The sequence below is a fragment of the Cetorhinus maximus genome, chromosome 31 (genome assembly GCF_964194155.1).
Source record: "Cetorhinus maximus chromosome 31, sCetMax3.hap1.1, whole genome shotgun sequence".
Classification (NCBI taxonomy): Eukaryota; Metazoa; Chordata; class Chondrichthyes; order Lamniformes; family Cetorhinidae; genus Cetorhinus; species Cetorhinus maximus.
In genome coordinates this window covers 21,871,460-21,892,375 of record NC_135909.1, presented here as the reverse complement: position 1 = coordinate 21,892,375, position 20,916 = coordinate 21,871,460, and positions in this window count along the sequence as shown.

Below are 20,916 nucleotides of genomic sequence, written 5' to 3'. Positions count from 1 at the left end.
CACATCAGCAGAGTATAGCTCACATCCGCAGAGTATAGCTCACATCAGCAGAGGGTAGCTCACATCAGCAGAGTGTAGCTCACATCAGCAGGGTGTAGCTCACATCAGCAGAGTGTAGCTCACATCAGCAGAGTGTAGCTCACATCAGCAGAGTGTAGCTCACATCAGCAGGTGTGGCTCACATCAGCAGAGTGTAGCTCACATGAGCAGAGTGAAGCTCACATCAGCCGAGTTTAGCTCACATCAGCAGAGTGTAGCTCACATCAGCAGAGTGTAGCCCACATCAGAAGAGTGTAGCTCACATCAGCAGAGTGTAGCCCACATCAGAAGAGTGTAGCTCACATCAGCAGGGCGTTGCTTTCATCAGCAGAGTGTAGCTCACATCAGGAGAGTGTAGCTCACATCAGCAGAGTGTAGCTCACATCAGCAGAGTGTAGATCACATCAGCAGGGGGTAGCTCACATCAGCAGAGTGCAGCTCACATCAGCAGAGTATAGCGCACATCAGCAGAGTGTAGCTCACATCAGCACAGTATAGCTTACATCAGCAGAGCGTAGCTCAAATCACCAGAGTATAGCTCACATCAGCAGAGTGTAGCTCACATCAGCAGAGTGTAGCTCACATCAGCAGAGTATAGCTCATATCAGCAGTGTGTAGCTCACATCAGCAGAGCGTAGCTCACATCAGCAGGGGGTAGCTCATATCAGCAGGGGGTAGCTCACATCAGCAGAGTGTAGCTCACATCAGCAGGGGGTAGCTCACATCAGCAGAGTCTAGCCCAAATCAGCAGAGTATAGCTCACATCAGCAGAGTGTAGCTCACATCAGCAGGGGGTAGCTCTCATCAGCAGAGTGTAGCTCACATCAGCATAGCATAGCTCACATCAGCAGAGTGTAGCTCACATCAGCAGAGTGTAGCTCACATCAGCAGGGTGTAGCTCACATCAGCAGGGTGTAGCTCACATCAGCAGAGTACCGCTCACATCAGCAATGGGTAGCTCACATCAGCAGGGGTATCTCATATCAGCAGGGGATAGTTCACGTCAGCAGAGTGTAGCTCACATCAGCAGAGTGTAGCTCACATCAGCAGAGTGTAGCTCACATCAGCAGAGTCTAGCTCAAATCATCAGGGGGTAACTCACATCAGCTGATTGTAGTTCATATCAGTAGAGTGTAGCTCACATCAGCAGGGGGTAGCTCACATCAGCAGGGGGTAGCTCATATCAGCAGAGTGTAGCTCACATCAGCAGGGGGTTGCTTATATCAGAAGAGTGTAGCTCACCTCAGCAGTGTGTAGCTCACATCAGCAGAGTGGAGCTCACATCAGCAAGGGGTAGCTCACATCAGCAGGGGGTTTCTCACATCAGCAGAGTGTAGCTCACATCAGGAGAGGGTAGCTCACTTCAGTAGAGTGTTGCGCACATCAGCAGGGGGTAGCTCACATCAGAAGAGTGTAGCTCACATCACCAGAGTGTAGCTCACATCAGCAGTGGATAACTCACATCAGCAGAGTATAGCTCATATCAGCAGTGTGTAGCTCACATCAGTAGAGTGTAGCTCACATCAGCAGGGGGTAGATCACATCAGCAGGGGGTAGCTCACATCAGCAGGGGGTTGCTCACATCAGCAGAGTGTAACTCACATCAGCAAAGTGTAGCTCACATCCGCGTAGTTTAGCTCACATCAGCAGAGTGTAGCTCACATCAGCAGAGTATAGCTCACATCCGCAGAGTATAGCTCACATCAGCAGAGTGTAGCTCACATCAGCAGAGTGTAGCTCACATCAGCAGGGTGTAGCTCACATCAGCAGAGTGTAGCTCACATCAGCAGAGTGTAGCTCACATCAGCAGAGTGTAGCTCACAACAGCAGGTGTGGCTCACATCAGCAGAGTGTAGCTCACATGAGCAGAGTGTAGCTCACATCAGCATGGGGTAGTTCACATCAGCAGGGGTTAGCTCACATCAGCAGAGAGTAGCGCACATCAGCAGAGTGTAGCTCACATCAGCAGAGTGTAGCTCACATCAGCAGAGTGTAGCTCACATCAGCAGAGAGTAGCCCACATCAGCAGAGTGTAGCTCACATCAGCAGAGTGTAGCCCACATCAGAAGAGTGTAGCTCACATCAGCAGAGTGTAGCTCACATCAGAAGAGTGTAGCTCACATCAGCAGGGGGTTGTTTTCATCAGCAGAGTGTAGCTCACATCAGGAGAGTGTAGCTCACATCAGCAGAGTGTAGCTCACATCAGCAGAGTGTAGATCACATCAGCAGGGGGTTGCTCACATCAGCAGAGGGTAGCTCACATCAGCAGGGGGTAGCTCACATCAGCAGGGGGTAGCTCACATCAGCAGCGTGTAGCTCACATCAGCAGAATGTAGCTCACATCAGCAGAGGGTAGCTCACATCAGCAGAGTGTACCTCACATCTGCAGCGAGTAGCTCACATCAGCAGGGGGTAGCTCACATCAGCAGGGGGTAGCTCACATCAGCAGAGTGTAGCTCACATCAGCAGGGGGTAGTTCAAATCAGCAGGGGGTAGCTCACATCAGCAGGGGGTTGCTCACATCAGCAGAGTGTAGCTCACATCAGCAGGGGGTTGCTCACATCAGCAGAGTGTAGATCACATCAGCATGGGGTAGCTCACATCAGCAGAGTGTAGCTCACATCAGCAGAGTTTAGCTCACATCAGAAGAGTGTAGCTCACATAAGCAGAGTGTAGCTCACAACAGCAGGGGGTAGCTCACATCAGCAGGGGTAGCTCACATCAGCAGGGGGTAGCTCACATCAGCAGAGTTTAGCTCACATCAGCAGAGTGTAGCTCACATAAGCAGAGTGTAGCTCACATCAACAGGGTTTAGCTCGCATCAGTAGAGTGTAGCTCACATCAACAGGGTTTAGCTCGCATCAGTAGAGTGTAGCTCACATCAGCAGGGGGTTGCTTTCATCAGCAGAGTGTAGCTCACATCAGGAGAGTATAGCTCACATCAGCAGGGTGTAGCTCACATCAGCAGAGTGTAGCTCACATCAGCAGGGGGTAGCTCACATCAGCAGAGAGTAGCTCACATCAGCAGGTGGTAGCTCACATCAGCAGGGGATAGCTCACATCAGCAGAGTGTAGCTCACATCAGCATAGTGTAGCTCACATCAGCAGAGTGTAGCTCACATCAGCACATTTTAGCTCACATCAGCAGAGTCAAGCTCAAATCAGCAGAGTGTAGCTCACATCAGCAGAGTGTAGCTCACATCAGCAGAGTCTAGCTCACATCAGCAGGGGGTAACTCACATCAGCAGGGGGTAGCTCACATTAGCAGAGCTTAGCTCACATCTGCAGAGTGTAGCTCACAATAGCAGGGGGTTGCTCATATCAGCAGAGTGTAGCTCACATCAGCAGGTGAGGCTCACATCAGCAGAGTGCAGCTCACATGAGCAGAGTGAAGCTCACATCAGCCGACTGTAGCTCACATCAGCATGTGTAAGCTCACATCAGCAGGGGTTAGCTCACATCAGCAGAGAGTAGCCCACATCAGCAGAGTGTAGCTCACATCAGCAGGGGGTAGCTCACATCAGCAGAGTGTAGCCCACATCAGCAGAGTGTAGCTCACATCAACAGGGTTTAGCTCGCATCAGCAGAGTGTAGCTCACATCAGCAGAGTGTAGCTCACATCAGCAGAGTGTAGCTCACATCAGCAGAGTGTAGCTCACATCAGCAGAGTGTAGCTCACATCAGCAGGGGCTAGCTCACATCAGCAGAGTGTAGCTCACATTAGCAGAGTACCGCTCACATCAGCAATGGGTAGCTCACATCAGCAGGAGGTAGCTCACATCAGCAGGGGGTAGCTCACATCAGCAGAGTGTAGCTCACATCAGCAGAGTGTAGCTCACATCAGCAGAGTGTAGCTCACATCAGCACATTGTAGCTCACATCAGCAGAGTCAAGCTCAAATCAGCAGAGTGTAGCTCACATCAGCAGAGGGTAGCTCACATCAGCAGAGTCTAGCTCACATCAGCATGGGGTAACTCACATCAGCAGGGGGTAGCTCACATCAGCAGTGGATAACTCACATCAGCAGAGTATAGCTCATATCAGCAGTGTGTAGCTCACATCAGTAGAGTGTAGCTCACATCAGCAGGGGGTAGATCACATCAGCAGGGGGTTGCTCACATCAACAGGGGGTTGCTCACATCAGCAGAGTGTAACTCACATCAGCAGAGTGTAGCTCACATCCGCGTAGTTTAGCTCACATCAGCAGAGTGTAGCTCACATCAGCAGAGTATAGCTCACATCCGCAGAGTATAGCTCACATCAGCAGAGGGTAGCTCACATCAGCAGAGTGTAGCTCACATCAGCAGGGTGTAGCTCACATCAGCAGAGTGTAGCTCACATCAGCAGAGTGTAGCTCACATCAGCAGAGTGTAGCTCACATCAGCAGGTGTGGCTCACATCAGCAGAGTGTAGCTCACATGAGCAGAGTGAAGCTCACATCAGCCGAGTTTAGCTCACATCAGCAAAGGGTAGTTCACATCAGCAGGGGTTAGCTCACATCAGCAGAGAGTAGCCCACATCAGCAGAGTGTAGCTCACATCAGCAGAGTGTAGCCCACATCAGAAGAGTGTAGCTCACATCAGCAGGGCGTTGCTTTCATCAGCAGAGTGTAGCTCACATCAGGAGAGTGTAGCTCACATCAGCAGAGTGTAGCTCACATCAGCAGAGTGTAGATCACATCAGCAGGGGGTAGCTCACATCAGCAGAGTGCAGCTCACATCAGCAGAGTATAGCGCACATCAGCAGAGTGTAGCTCACATCAGCACAGTATAGCTTACATCAGCAGAGCGTAGCTCAAATCACCAGAGTATAGCTCACATCAGCAGAGTGTAGCTCACATCAGCAGAGTGTAGCTCAAATCAGCAGAGTATAGCTCATATCAGCAGTGTGTAGCTCACATCAGCAGAGCGTAGCTCACATCAGCAGGGGGTAGCTCATATCAGCAGGGGGTAGCTCACATCAGCAGAGTGTAGCTCACATCAGCAGGGGGTAGCTCACATCAGCAGAGTCTAGCCCAAATCAGCAGAGTATAGCTCACATCAGCAGAGTGTAGCTCACATCAGCAGGGGGTAGCTCTCATCAGCAGAGTGTAGCTCACATCAGCATAGCTCAGCTCACATCAGCAGAGTGTAGCTCACATCAGCAGAGTGTAGCTCACATCAGCAGGGTGTAGCTCACATCAGCAGGGTGTAGCTCACATCAGCAGAGTACCGCTCACATCAGCAATGGGTAGCTCACATCAGCAGGGGTATCTCATATCAGCAGGGGATAGTTCACGTCAGCAGAGTGTAGCTCACATCAGCAGAGTGTAGCTCACATCAGCAGAGTGTAGCTCACATCAGCAGAGTCTAGCTCAAATCATCAGGGGGTAACTCACATCAGCTGATTGTAGTTCATATCAGTAGAGTGTAGCTCACATCAGCAGGGGGTAGCTCACATCAGCAGGGGGTAGCTCATATCAGCAGAGTGTAGCTCACATCAGCAGGGGGTTGCTTATATCAGAAGAGTGTAGCTCACCTCAGCAGAGTGTAGCTCACATCAGCAGAGTGGAGCTCACATCAGCAAGGGGTAGCTCACATCAGCAGGGGGTTTCTCACATCAGCAGAGTGTAGCTCACATCAGGAGATGGTAGCTCACTTCAGTAGAGTGTTGCGCACATCAGCAGGGGGTAGCTCACATCAGAAGAGTGTAGCTCACATCACCAGAGTGTAGCTCACATCAGCAGTGGATAACTCACATCAGCAGAGTATAGCTCATATCAGCAGTGTGTAGCTAACATCAGTAGAGTGTAGCTCACATCAGCAGGGGGTAGATCACATCAGCAGGGGGTAGCTCACATCAGCAGGGGGTTGCTCACATCAGCAGAGTGTAACTCACATCAGCAAAGTGTAGCTCACATCCGCGTAGTTTAGCTCACATCAGCAGAGTGTAGCTCACATCAGCAGAGTATAGCTCACATCCGCAGAGTATAGCTCACATCAGCAGAGTGTAGCTCACATCAGCAGAGTGTAGCTCACATCAGCAGGGTGTAGCTCACATCAGCAGAGTGTAGCTCACATCAGCAGAGTGTAGCTCACATCAGCAGAGTGTAGCTCACAACAGCAGGTGTGGCTCACATCAGCAGAGTGTAGCTCACATGAGCAGAGTGAAGCTCACATCAGCCGAGTGTAGCTCACATCAGCATGGGGTAGTTCACATCAGCAGGGGTTAGCTCACATCAGCAGAGAGTAGCGCACATCAGCAGAGTGTAGCTCACATCAGCAGAGTGTAGCTCACATCAGCAGAGTGTAGCTCACATCAGCAGAGAGTAGCCCACATCAGCAGAGTGTAGCTCACATCAGCAGAGTGTAGCCCACATCAGAAGAGTGTAGCTCACATCAGCAGAGTGTAGCCCACATCAGAAGAGTGTAGCTCACATCAGCAGGGGGTTGCTTTCATCAGCAGAGTGTAGCTCACATCAGGAGAGTGTAGCTCACATCAGCAGAGTGTAGCTCACATCAGCAGAGTGTAGATCACATCAGCAGGGGGTTGCTCACATCAGCAGAGGGTAGCTCACATCAGCAGGGGGTAGCTCACATCAGCAGGGGGTAGCTCACATCAGCAGCGTGTAGCTCACATCAGCAGAATGTAGCTCACATCAGCAGAGGGTAGCTCACATCAGCAGAGTGTACCTCACATCTGCAGCGAGTAGCTCACATCAGCAGGGGGTAGCTCACATCAGCAGGGGGTAGCTCACATCAGCAGAGTGTAGCTCACATCAGCAGGGGGTAGTTCAAATCAGCAGGGGGTAGCTCACATCAGCAGGGGGTTGCGCACATCAGCAGAGTGTAGCTCACATCAGCAGGGGGTTGCTCACATCAGCAGAGTGTAGATCACATCAGCATGGGGTAGCTCACATCAGCAGAGTGTAGCTCACATCAGCAGAGATTAGCTCACATCAGAAGAGTGTAGCTCACATCAGAAGAGTGTAGCTCACAACAGCAGGGGGTAGCTCACATCAGCAGGGGTAGCTCACATCAGCAGGGGGTAGCTCACATCAGCAGAGTTTAGCTCACATCAGCAGAGTGTAGCTCACATAAGCAGAGTGTAGCTCACATCAGCAGAGTGTAGCTCACATCAGCAGAGTCTAGCTCACATCAGCAGAGTGTAGCTCACATCAGCAGGGCGTAGCTCACATCAGCAGAGTGTAGCTCACATCAGCAGAGTATAGCTGACATCAGTAGGGGGTAGCTCATATCAGCAGGGGGTAGCTCACATCAGCAGGGGGTAGCTCACATCAGCAGAGTGTAGCTCACATCAGCAGAGTGTAGCTCACATCAGCAGAGTGTAGCTCACATCAGCAGAGTGTTGCTCACATCAGCAGAGTGTACCTCACATCAGCAGGGACTAGCTCACATCAGTAGAGTGTTGCTCACATCAGCAGAGTGTAGCTCACATAAGCAGAGTTTAGCTCACATCAGCAGAGAGTAGCTCACATCAGCAGAGTGAACCTCACATCGGCAGGGGCTAGCTCAAATCAGCAGAGTGTTGCTCACATCAGCAGAGTGTAGCTCACATCAGCAGAGTGTAGCTCACATCAGCAGAGTGTAGCTCACATCAGCAGAGTGTAACTCACATCAGCAGGGGGTAGCTCACATCAGCAGAGTGTAGCTCACATCAGCAGGGGGTAGTTCACATCAGCAGGGCGTACCTCACATTAGCAGGCGGTAGCTCACATCAGCAGAGTGTAGCTCACATTAGCAGAGTGTAGCTCATATCAGCAGAGTGTAGCACACATCAGCAGAGTGTACCTCACATCAGCAGAGTGTAACTCACATCAGCAGGTGGTAGTTCACATCAGCAGGGGGTAGCTCACATCAGCAGGCGGTAGCTCACATCAGCAGAGTGCAGCTCACATCAGCAGAGTTTAGCTCACATCAGCAGAGTGTAGCTCATATCAGCAGGGGGTAGCTCACATCAGCAGAGTGTAGCTCACATCAGCAGAGTGTAGCTCACATCAGCAGAGTGGAGCTCACATCAGCCGGGGGTAGCTCACATCAGCAGGGGGTAGCTCACATCAGCAGGGGGTAGCTCACATCAGCAGCGTGTAGCTCACATCAGCAGAGTGTAGCTCACATCAGCAGAGTGCAGCTCACATCAGCAGAGTGTAGCTCACATCAGCAGAGTGTAGCTCACATCAGCAGGGGATAGCTCACATCAGCAGAGTGTAGCTCACATCAGCAGAGTGTTTCTCACATCAGCAGAGTGTAGCTCACATCAGCAGGGGGTAGCTCACATCAGCAGGGGGTAGCTCACATCAGCAGGGGGTAGCTCACATCAGCAGAGTGTAGCAAACATCAGCAGAGTGTAGCTCACATCAGCAGAGTGTAGCTCACATCAGCAGAGTGTAGCTCACATCAGCAGGGGATAGCTCACATCAGCAGAGTGTAGCTCACATCAGCAGAGTGTAGGTAACATCAGCAGAGTGTAGCTCACATCAGCAGAGTCTAGCTCACATTAGCAGGGGGTAGCTCACATCAGCAGGGGGTAGCTCACATCAGCAGAGCGTAGCTCACATCAGCAGGGGGTAGCTCACATCAGCAGAGTGTAGCTCACTTCAGCAGAATGTAGCTCACATCAGCAGAGGGTAGCTCACATCAGCAGGGGGTAGCTCACATCAGCAGAGTGTAGCTCACATCAGCAAAATGTAGCTCACATCAGCAGAGGGTAGCTCACATCAGCAGGGGGTAGCTCACATCAGCAGAGTGTAGCTCACATCAGCAGAGTGTAGCTCACATCAGCAGAGGGTAGCTCACATCAGCAGAGTGTAGCTCTCATCAGCAGAGGGTAGCTCACATCAGCAGAGTGTAGCTCAAATCAGCAGAGTGTAGCTCACATCAGCAGAGGGTAGCTCACATCAGCAGAGTGTAGCTCAAATCAGCAGGGGGTAGCTCACATCAGCAGAGTATAGCTCACATCAGCAGGGGGTAGCTCACATCAGCAGAGTGTAGCTCACATCTACAGCGAGTAGCTCACATCAGCAGGGGGTAGCTCACATCAGCAGGGGGTAGCTCACATCAGCAGAGTGTAGCTCACATCAGCAGGGGGTAGCTCACATCAGCAGGGGGTAGCTCACATCAGCAGGGGGTAGCTCACATCAGCAGAGTGTAGCTCACATCAGCAGGGGGTAGCTCACATCAGCAGAGTGTAGCTCACATCAGAAGGGAGTAGCTCACATCAGCAGAGTGTAGCTCACATCAGCAGAGTGTATCTCACATCAGATGAGTGTAGCTCACATCAGCAGAGTGTAGCTCACATCAGCAGGGGGTAGCTCACATCAGCAGGGGGTAGCTCACATCAGCAGGGGGTAGCTCACATCAGCAGAGTGTCGCTCACATCAGCAGAGTGTAGCTCACATCAGCAGAGTGTACCTCACATCAGCAGATTGTACCTCACATCAGCAGAGTGTAGCTCACATCAGCAGAGTGTAGCTCACATCAGCAGAGAGTAGCTCACATCAGCAGAGTGTAGCTTACATCAGTAGAGTGTAGCTCACATCAGCAGAATTTTGCTCACATCAGCAGGGGGTAGCTCACATCAGCAGGGGGTAGCTCACATCAGCAGGGGGTAGCTCACATCAGCAGAGTGTGGCTCACATCAGCAGAGTGTAGATCACATCAGAAGGGGGTAGCTCACATCAGCAGAGGGTAGCTCACATCAGCAGGGGGTAGCTCACAGCAGCAGGGTATAGCTCACATCAGCAGGACGAAGCTCACATCAGCAAGGGGTAGCTCACATCAGCAAAGTTTAGCTCACATCAGCAACGTGTCGCTCACATCAGCAGAGTGTAGCTCACATCAGCAGAGTGTAGCTCACATCAGCAGAGTGTAGCTCACTTCAGCAGGGGGTAGCTCACTTCAGAAGAGTGTAGCTCCCATCAGCAGGGGGTAGCTCACATCAGCATGAGTGTAGCTCACATCAGCAGAGTGTAGCTCACATCAGCAGGGGATAACTCACATCAGCAGAGTATAGCTCATATCAGCAGTGTGTAGCTCACATCAGCAGAGTGTAGTTCACATCAGCAGGGGTTAGCTCACATTAGCAGAGTGTAGCTCACATCAGCAGAGTATGGCTCACATCAGCAGGGGGTTGCTCACATCAGTAGAGTGTAGCTCACATCAGCAGGGGTTAGCTCACATCAGCAGAGAGTAGCCCACATCAGCAGAGTGTAGCTCACATCAGCAGGGGGTAGCTCACATCAGCAGAGTGTAGCTCACATCAACAGGGTTTAGCTCACATCAGTAGAGTGTAGCTCAGATCAGCAGGGGGTAGCTCACATCAACAGGGTTTAGCTCGCATCAGCAGAGTGTAGCTCACATCAACAGGGTTTAGCTCGCATCAGTAGAGTGTAGCTCACATCAGCAGGGTTTAGCTCGCATCAGTAGAGTGTAGCTCACATCAGCAGGGGGTTGCTTTCATCAGCAGAGTGTAGCTCACATCAGGAGAGTATAGCTCACATCAGCAGGGTGTAGCTCACATCAGCAGAGTGTAGCTCACATCAGCAGGGGGTAGCTCACATCAGCAGAGTGTAGCTCACATCAGCAGGTGGTAGCTCACATCAGCAGGGGATAGCTCACATCAGCAGAGTGTAGCTTACATCAGCATAGTGTAGCTCACATCAGCAGAGTGTAGCTCACATCAGCACATTTTAGATCACATCAGCAGAGTCAAGCTCAAATCAGCAGAGTGTAGCTCACATCAGCAGAGTGTAGCTCACATCAGCAGAGTCTAGCACACATCAGCAGGGGGTAACTCACATCAGCAGGGGGTAGCTCACATCAGCAGAGTTTAGCTCACATCTGCAGAGTGTAGCTCACAATAGCAGGGGGTTGCTCATATCAGCAGAGTGTAGCTCACATCAGCAGGTGAGGCTCACATCAGCAGAGTGCAGCTCACATGAGCAGAGTGAAGCTCACATCAGCCGACTGTAGCTCACATCAGCATGGGTAAGCTCACATCAGCAGGGGTTAGCTCACATCAGCAGAGAGTAGCCCACATCAGCAGAGTGTAGCTCACATCAGCAGGGGGTAGCTCACATCAGCAGAGTGTCGCCCATATCAGCAGAGTGTAGCTCACATCAACAGGGTTTAGCTCGCATCAGCAGAGTGTAGCTCACATCAGCAGAGTGTAGCTCACATCAGCAGGGGATTGCTTTCATCAGCAGAGTGTAGCTCACATCAGGAGAATATAGCTCACATCAGCAGAGTGTAGCTCACATCAGCAGAGTGTAGCTCACATCAGCAGGGGCTAGCTCACATCAGCAGAGTGTAGCTCACATTAGCAGAGTACCGCTCACATCAGCAATGGGTAGCTCACATCAGCAGGAGGTAGCTCACATCAGCAGGGTATAGCTCACATCAGCAGAGTGTAGCTCACATCAGCAGAGTGTAGCTCACATCAGCACATTGTAGCTCACATCAGCAGAGTCAAGCTCAAATCAGCAGAGTGTAGCTCACATCAGCAGAGGGTAGCTCACATCAGCAGAGTCTAGCTCACATCAGCAGGGGGTAACTCACATCAGCAGGGGGTAACTCACATCAGCAGGGGGTAGCTCACATCAGCAGAGTGTAGCTCACTTCAGCAGAATGTAGCTCACATCAGCAGAGGGTAGCTCACATCAGCAGGGGGTAGCTCACATCAGCAGAGTGTAGCTCACATCAGCAAAATGTAGCTCACATCAGCAGAGGGTAGCTCACATCAGCAGAGTGTAGCTCACATCAGGAAAATGTAGCTCACATCAGCAGAGGGTAGCTCACATCAGCAGAGTGTAGCTCTCATCAGCATGGTGTAGCTCACATCAGCAGAGGGTAGCTCACATCAGCAGGGGGTAGCTCACATCAGCAGAGTGTAGCTCACATCAGCAAAATGTAGCTCACATCAGCAGAGGGTAGCTCACATCAGCAGGGGGTAGCTCACATCAGCAGAGTGTAGCTCACATCAGCAGAGTGCAGCTCACATCAGCAGAGGGTAGCTCACATCAGCAGAGTGTAGCTCTCATCAGCATGGTGTAGCTCACATCAGCAGAGGGTAGCTCACATCAGCAGAGTGTAGCTCAAATCAGCAGGGGGTAGCTCACATCAGCAGAGTATAGCTCACATCAGCAGGGGGTAGCTCACATCAGCAGAGTGTAGCTCACATCTGCAGCGAGTAGCTCACATCAGCAGGGGGTAGCTCACATCAGCAGGGGGTAGCTCACATCAGCAGAGTGTAGCTCACATCAGCAGGGGGTAGCTCACATCAGCAGGGGGTAGCTCACATCAGCAGGGGGTAGCTCACATCAGCAGAGTGTAGCTCACATCAGCAGGGGGTAACTCACATCAGCAGAGAGTAGCTCACATCAGAAGGGAGTAGCTCACATCAGCAGAGTGTAGCTCACATCAGCAGAGTGTATCTCACATCAGATGAGTGTAGCTCACATCAGCAGAGTGTAGCTCACATCAGCAGGGGGTAGCTCACATCAGCAGGGGGTAGCTCACATCAGCAGGGGGTAGCTCACATCAGCAGAGTGTCGCTCACATCAGCAGAGTGTAGCTCACATCAGCAGAGGGTAGCTCACATCAGCAGAGTGTAGCTCACATCAGCAGAGAGTAGCTCACATCAGCAGAGTGTAGCTTACATCAGTAGAGTGTAGCTCACATCAGCAGAGTGTAGCTCACATCAGCAGAGTGTTGCTCACATCAGCAGGGGGTAGCTCACATCAGCAGGGGGTAGCTCACATCAGCAGGGGGTAGCTCACATCAGCAGAGTGTGGCTCACATCAGCAGAGTGTAGATCACATCAGAAGGGGGTAGCTCACATCAGCAGAGGGTAGCTCACATCAGCAGGGGGTAGCTCACAGCAGCAGGGTATAGCTCACATCAGCAGGACGAAGCTCACATCAGCAGGGGGTAGCTCACATCAGCAGGGGTTAGCTCACATCAGCAGAGTTTAGCTCACATCAGCAGAGTGTAGCTCAAATCAGCAGGGGGTAGCTCACATCAAAAGGGGGTAGCTCACATCAGCAGGGGGTAGCTCACATCAGCAGAGCGTAGCTTACATCAGCAGGGGGTAGCTCACATCAGGAGAGTGGAGCTCACATCAGCAGAATGTAGCTCACATCAGCAGAGGGGAGCTCACATCAGCAGTGGGTAGCTCACATCAGCAGAGTGTAGCTCACATCAGCAGAGTGTAGCTCACATCAGCAGAGGGTAGCTCAGATCAGCAGAGTGTAGCTCACATCAGCATGGTGTAGCTCACAATAGCAGAGGGTAGCTCACATCAGCAGAGTGTAGCTCACATCAGCAGGGGGTAGCTCAAATCAGCAGAGTATAGCTGACATCTGCAGCGAGTAGCTCACATCAGCAGGGGGTAGCTCACATCAGCAGGGGGTAGCTCACATCAGCAGAGTGTAGCTCACATCAGCAGGGGGTAGTTCACATCAGCAGGGGGTAGCTCACATCAGCAGGGGGTAGCTCATATCAGCAGAGTGTAGCTCACATCAGCAGGGGGTAGCTCACATCAGCAGGGGGTAGCACACATCAGCAGAGCGTAGCTCACATCAGCAGGGGGTAGCTCACATCAGCAGAGTGTAGCTCACTTTAGCAGAATGTAGCTCACATCAGCAGAGGGTAGCTCACATCAGCAGGGGGTAGCTCACATCAGCAGAGTGTAGCTTACATCAGCAGAATGTAGCTCACATCAGCAGAGGGTAGCTCACATCAGCAGAGTGTAGCTCACATCAGCAGAGTGTAGATCACATCAGCAGACGGTAGCTCACATCAGCAGAGTGTAGCTCACATCAGCATGGTGTAGCTCACATCAGCAGAGGGTACCACACATCAGCAGAGTGCAGCTCAAATCAGCAGGGGGTAGCTCACATCAGCAGAGTTTAGCTCACATCAGCAGGGGGTAGCTCACATCAGCAGAGTGTAGCTCACATCTGCAGCGAGTAGCTCACATCAGCAGGGGGTAGCTCACATCAGCAGGGGGTAGCTCACATCAGCAGAGGGTAGCTCACATCAGCAGGGGGTAGCTCACCGCAGCAGGGTATAGCTCACATCAGCAGGACGAAGCTCACATCAGCAGGGGGTAGCTCACATCAGCAGGGGTTAGCTCACATCAGCAGAGTTTAGCTCACATCAGCAGAGTGTAGCTCAAATCAGCAGGGGGTAGCTCACATCAGCAGGGGGTAGCTCACATCAGCAGGGAGTAGCTCACATCAGCAGAGCGTAGCTTATATCAGCAGGGGGTAGCTCACATCAGGAGAGTGGAGCTCACATCAGCAGAATGTAGCTCACATCAGCAGAGGGTAGCTCACATCAGCAGTGGGTAGCTCACATCAGCAGAGTGTAGCTCACATCAGCAGAGTGTAGCTCACATCAGCAGAGGGTAGCTCACATCAGCAGGGTGTAGCTCACATCAGCATGGTGTAGCTCACATCAGCAGAGGGTAGCTCACATCAGCAGAGTGTAGCTCACATCAGCAGGGGGTAGCTCAAATCAGCATAGTGTAGCCGACATCTGCAGCGAGTAGCTCACATCAGCAGGGGGTAGCTCACATCAGCAGTGTGTAGCTCACATCAGCAGGGGGTAGTTCACATCAGCAGGGGGTAGCTCACATCAGCAGGGTGTAGCTCACATCAGCAGGGGGTAGTTCACATCAGCAGGGGGTAGCTCACATCAGCAGGGGGTAGTTCACATCAGCAGGGGGTAGTTCACATCAGCAGGGGGTAGCTCACATCAGCAGGGTGTAGCTCACATCAGCAGGGGGTAGCTCACATCAGCAGTGTGTAGCTCACATCAGCAGGGGGTAGTTCACATCAGCAGGGGGTAGCTCACATCAGCAGGGTGTAGCTCATATCAGCAGAGTGTAGCTCACATCAGCAGGGGGTAGCTCACATCAGCAGGGGGTAGCTCACATCAGCAGAGCGTAGCTCACATCAGCAGGGGGTAGCTCACATCAGCAGAGTGTAGCTCACTTTAGCAGAATGTAGCTCACATCAGCAGAGGGTAGCTCACATCAGCAGGGGGTAGCTCACATCAGCAGAGTGTAGCTCACATCAGCAGAATGTAGCTCACATCAGCAGAGGGTAGCTCACATCAGCAGGGGGTAGCTCACATCAGCAGAGTGTAGCTCACATCAGCATGGTGTAGCTCACATCAGCAGAGGGTAGCTCACATCAGCAGAGTGTAGCTCACATCAGCAGACTGTAGCTCACATCTGCAGCGAGTAGCTCACATCAGCAGGGGGTAGCTCACATCAGCAGGGGGTAGCTCACATCAGCAGAGTGTAGCTCACATCAGCAGGGGGTAGCTCACATCAGCAGGGGGTAGCTCACATCAGCAGAGTGTAGCTCACATCAGCAGAGTGTAGCTCACATCAGATGAGTGTAGCTCACATCAGCAGAGTGTAGCTCACATCAGCAGGGGGTAGCTCACATCAGCAGGGGGTAGCTCACATCAGCAGGGGGTAGCTCACATCAGCAGCGTGTAGCTCACATCAGCTGAGTGTAGCTCACATCAGCAGAGTGTAGCTCACATCAGCAGAGTGTACCTCTCATCAGCAGAGTGTAGCTCACATCAGCAGAGTGTAGCTCACATCAGCAGGGAGTAGCTCACATCGGCAGAGTGTAGCTCACATCAGCAGAGTGTAGCTCACATCAGCAGGAGGTAGCTCACATCAGCAGGGGGTAGCTCACATCAGCAGGGGTTAGCTCACATCAGCAGAGTGTAGCTCACATCAGCAGAGTGTAGCTCAAATCAGCAGGGAGTAGCTCACATCAGCAGGGGGTAGCTCACATCAGCAGAGTGTAGCTCACTTCAGCAGAATGTAGCTCACATCAGCAGAGGGTAGCTCTCATCAGCAGGGGGTAGCTCACATCAGCAGTGTGTAGCTCACATCAGCAGAATGTAGCTCACATCAGCAGAGGGTAGCTCACATCAGCAGGGGGTAGCTCACATCAGCAGAGTGTAGCTCACATCAGCAGAGTGTAGCTCACATCAGCAGAGGGTAGCTCACATCAGCAGAGTGTAGCTCACATCAGCATGGTGTAGCTCACATCAGCAGAGGGGAGCTCACATCAGCAGAGTGTATCTCAAATCAGCAGGGGGTAGCTCACATCAGCAGAGTATAGCTCACATCAGCAGGGGGTAGCTCACATCAGCAGAGTGTAGCTCACATCTGCAGCGAGTAGCTCACATCAGCAGGGGGTAGCTCACATCAGCAGAGTGTAGCTCACATCAGCAGGGGGTAGCTCACATCAGCAGAGTGTAGCTAACATCAGCAAGTGGTAGCTCACATCAGCAGAGTGTAGCTCACATCAGCAGAGTGTAGCTCACATCAGCAGGGGGTAGCTCACATCAGCATAGTGTAGCTCACATCAGGAGGGGGTAGCTCACATCAGCAGAGTGTAGGTCAAATCAGCAGGGGGTAGCTCACATCAGCAGAGTGTAGCTCACATCAGCAGAGTGTAGCTCACATCAGATGAGTGTAGCTCACATCAGCAGAGTGTAGCTCACATCAGCAGAGTGTAGCTCACATCAGCAGGGGGTAGCTCACATCAGCAGGGGGTAGCTCACATCAGCAGCGTGTAGCTCACATCAGCATAGTGTAGCTCACATCAGCAGGGGGTAGCTCACATCAGCAGGGGGTAGCTCACATCAGCAGCGTGTAGCTCACATCAGCAGAGTGTAGCTCACATCAGCATAGTGTAGCTCACATCAGCAGAGTGTACCTCACATCAGCAGAGTGTAGCTCACGTCAGCAGAGTGTAGCTCACATCAGCAGGGAGTAGCTCACATCAGCAGAGTGTAGCTCACATCAGCAGAGTGTAGCTCACATCAGCAGGAGGTAGCTCACATCAGCAGGGGGTAGCTCACATCAGCAGCGGTTAGCTCACATCAGCAGAGTGTAGCTCACATCAGCAGAGTGTAGCTCACATCAGCAGAGTGTAGCTCACATCAGCAGGGAGTAGCTCACATCAGCAGGGGGTAGCTCACATCAGCAGAGTGTAGCTCACTTCAGCAGAATGTAGCTCACATCAGCAGAGGGTAGCTCACATCAGCAGGGGGTAGCTCACATCAGCAGTGTGTAGCTCACATCAGCAGAGGGTAGCTCACATCAGCAGAGTTTAGCTCACATCAGCATGTTGTAGCTCACATCAGCAGAGGGGTGCTCACATCAGCAGAGTGTATCTCAAATCAGCAGGGGGTAGCTCACATCAGCAGAGTATAGCTCACATCAGCAGGGGGTAGCTCACATCAGCAGAGTGTAGCTCACATCTGCAGCGAGTAGCTCACATCAGCAGGGGGTAGCTCACATAAGCAGGGGCTAGCTCACATCAGCAGAGTGTAGCTCACATCAGCAGGGGGTAGCTAACATCAGCAGGGGGTAGCTCACATCAGCAGGGGGTAGCTCACATCAGCAGAGTGTAGCTCACATCAGCAGGGGGTAGCTCACATCAGCAGAGTGTAGCTCACATCAGCAGGGGGTAGCTCACATCAGCAGAGTGTAGCTCACATCAGCAGAGTGTAGCTCACATCAGATGAGTGTATCTCACATCAGCAGAGTGTAGCTCACATCAGCAGGGGGTAGCTCACATCAGCAGGGGGTAGCTCACATCAGCAGGGGGTAGCTCACATCAGCAGAGTGTAGCTCAGATCAGCAGAGTGTAGCTCACATCAGCAGAGTGTAGCTCACATCAGCAGAGTGTACCTCACATCAGCAGAGTGTAGCTCACATCAGCAGAGTGTAGCTCACATCAGCAGGGAGTAGCTCACATCAGCAGAGTGTAGCTCACATCAGCAGAGTGTAGCTCACATCAGCAGAGTTTAGCTCACATCAGCAGAGTGTTGCTCACATCAGCAGGGGGTAGCTCACATCAGCAGGGGGTAGCTCACATCAGCAGGGGGTAGCTCACATCAGCAGAGTGTGGCTCACATCAGCAGAGTGTAGCTCACATCAGCAGGGGGTAGCTCACATCAGCAGAGTATAGCTCACATCAGCAGGAGGTAGCTCACATCAGCAGGGGTTAGCTCACATCAGCAGGGGTTAGCTCACATCAGCAGAGTGTAGCTCACATCAGCAGAGTGTAGCTCAAATCATCAGGGGGTAGCTCACATCAGCAGGGGGTAGCTCACATCAGCAGGGGGTAGCTCACATCAGCAGAGCGTAGCTCACATCAGCAGGGGGTAGCTCACATCAGCAGAGTGTAGCTCAGATTAGCAGGGGGTAGTTCACATCAGCAGGGGTTAGCTCACATCAGCAGGGGGTAGCTCATATCAGCAGAGTGTAGCTCATATCAGCAGGGGGTAGCTCACATCAGCAGAGTATAGCTCACATCAGCAGGGGGTAGCTCACATCAGCAGAGTGCAGCTCACATCTGCAGCGAGTAGCTCACATGAGCAGGGGGTAGCTCACATCAGCAGTTTGTAGCTCACATCAGCAGAATGTAGCTCACATCAGCAGAGGGTAGCTCACATCAGCAGGGGGTTGCTCACATCAGCAGAGTGTAGCTCACATCAGCAGAGTGTAGCTCACATCAGCAGAGGGTAGCTCACATCAGCAGAGTGTAGCTCACATCAGCATGGTGTAGCTCACATCAGCAGAGGGGAGCTCACATCAGCAGAGTGTATCTCAAATCAGCAGGGGGTAGCTCACATCAGCAGAGTATAGCTCACATCAGCAGGGGGTAGCTCACATCAGCAGAGTGTAGCTCACATCTGCAGCGAGTAGCTCACATCAGCAGGGGGTAGCTCACATAAGCAGGGGCTAGCTCACATCAGCAGAGTGTAGCTCACATCAGCAGGGGGTAGCTCACATCAGCAGGGGGTAGCTCACATCAGCAGGGGGTAGCTCACATCAGCAGAGTGTAGCTCACATCAGCAGGGGGTAGCTCACATCAGCAGAGTGTAGCTCACATCAGCAGGGGGTAGCTCACATCAACAGAGTGTAGCTCACATCAGCAGAGTGTAGCTCACATCAGCAGGGGATAGCTCATATCAGCAGGGGGTAGCTCACATCAGCAGGGGGTAGCTCACATCAGCAGAGTGTAGCTCACATCAGCAGAGTGTAGCTCACATCAGCAGAGTGTAGCTCACATCAGCAGAGTGTACCTCACATCAGCAGAGTGTAGCTCACATCAGCAGAGTGTAGCTCACATCAGCAGGGAGTAGCTCACATCAGCAGAGTGCAGCTCACATCAGCAGAGTGTAGCTCACATCAGCAGAGTGTAGCTCACATCAGCAGAGTGTTGCTCACATCAGCAGGGGGTAGCTCACATCAGCAGGGGGTAGCTCACATCAGCAGGGGTTAGCTCACATCAGCTGAGTGTGGCTCACATCAGCAGAGTGTAGCTCACATCAGCAGGGGGTAGCTCACATCAGCAGAGGGTATCTCACATCAGCAGGGGGTAGCTCACATCAGCAGAGTATAACTCACATCAGCAGGAGGTAGCTCACATCTGCAGGGGGTAGCTCACATCAGCAGGGGTTAGCTCACATCAGCAGAGTGTAGCTCACATCAGCAGAGTGTAGCTCAAATCAGCAGGGGGTAGCTCACATCAGCAGGGGGTAGCTCACATCAGCAGGGGGTAGCTCACATCAGCAGAGCGTAGCTCACATCAGCAGGGGGTAGCTCACATCAGCAGAGTGTAGCTCAGATTAGCAGAGTGTAGCTCACATCAGCAGGGGGTAGCTCACATCAGCAGAGTATAGCTCACATCAGCAGTGGGTAGCTCACATCAGCAGAGTGTAGCTCACATCTGCAGCGAGTAGCTCACATCAGCAGGGGGTAGCTCACATCAGCAGAGTGTAGCTCACATCTGCAGAGTATAGCTCACATCAGCAGGGGGTAGCTCACATCAGCAGAGTGTAGCTCACATCAGCAGAGTATAGCTCACATCAGCAGTGGGTAGCTCACATCAGCAGAGTGTAGCTCACATCTGCAGCGAGTAGCTCACATCAGCAGGGGGTAGCTCACATCAGCAGAGTGTAGCTCATATCAGCAGGGGGTAGCTCACATCAGCAGAGTATAGCTCACATCAGCAGTGGGTAGCTCACATCAGCAGAGTGTAGCTCACATCTGCAGCGAGTAGCTCACATCAGCAGGGGGTAGCTCACATCAGCAGGGGATAGCTCACATCAGCAGAGTGTAGCTCACATCAGCAGGGGGTAGCTCACATCAGCAGAGTGTAGCTAACATCAGCAGGAGGTAGCTCACATCAGCAGGGGGTAGCTCAGAACAGCAGGGGGTAGCTCACATCAGCAGAGTGTAGCTAACATCAGCAGGAGGTAGCTCACATCAGCAGAGTGTAGCTCAGAACAGCAGGGGGTAGCTCACATCAGCAGAGTGTAGCTAACATCAGCAGGAGGTAGCTCACATCAGCAGGGGGTAGCTCACATCAGCAGGGGTTAGCTCACATCAGCAGAGTTTAGCTCACATCAGCAGAGTGTAGCTCAAATCAGCAGGGGGTAGCTCACATCAGCAGAGCGTAGCTCACATCAGCAGGGGGTAGCTCACATCAGCAGAGTGTACTCACTTCAGCAGAAATTAGCTCACATCAGCAGAGGGTAGCTCACATCAGCAGGGGGTAGCTCACATCAGCAGAGTGTAGCTCACATCAGCAGAATGTAGCTCACATCAGCAGAGGGTAGCTCACATCAGCAGGGGGTAGCTCACATCAGCAGAGTGTAGCTCACATCAGCAGAGTGTAGCTCACATCAGCAGAGGGTAGCTCACATCAGCAGAGTGTATCTCACATCAGCATGGTGTATCTCACATCAGCAGTGCGTAGCTCACATCAGCAGGGGGTAATTCACATCAGCAGGGGGTAGCTGACATCAGCAGGCGGTAGCTCACATC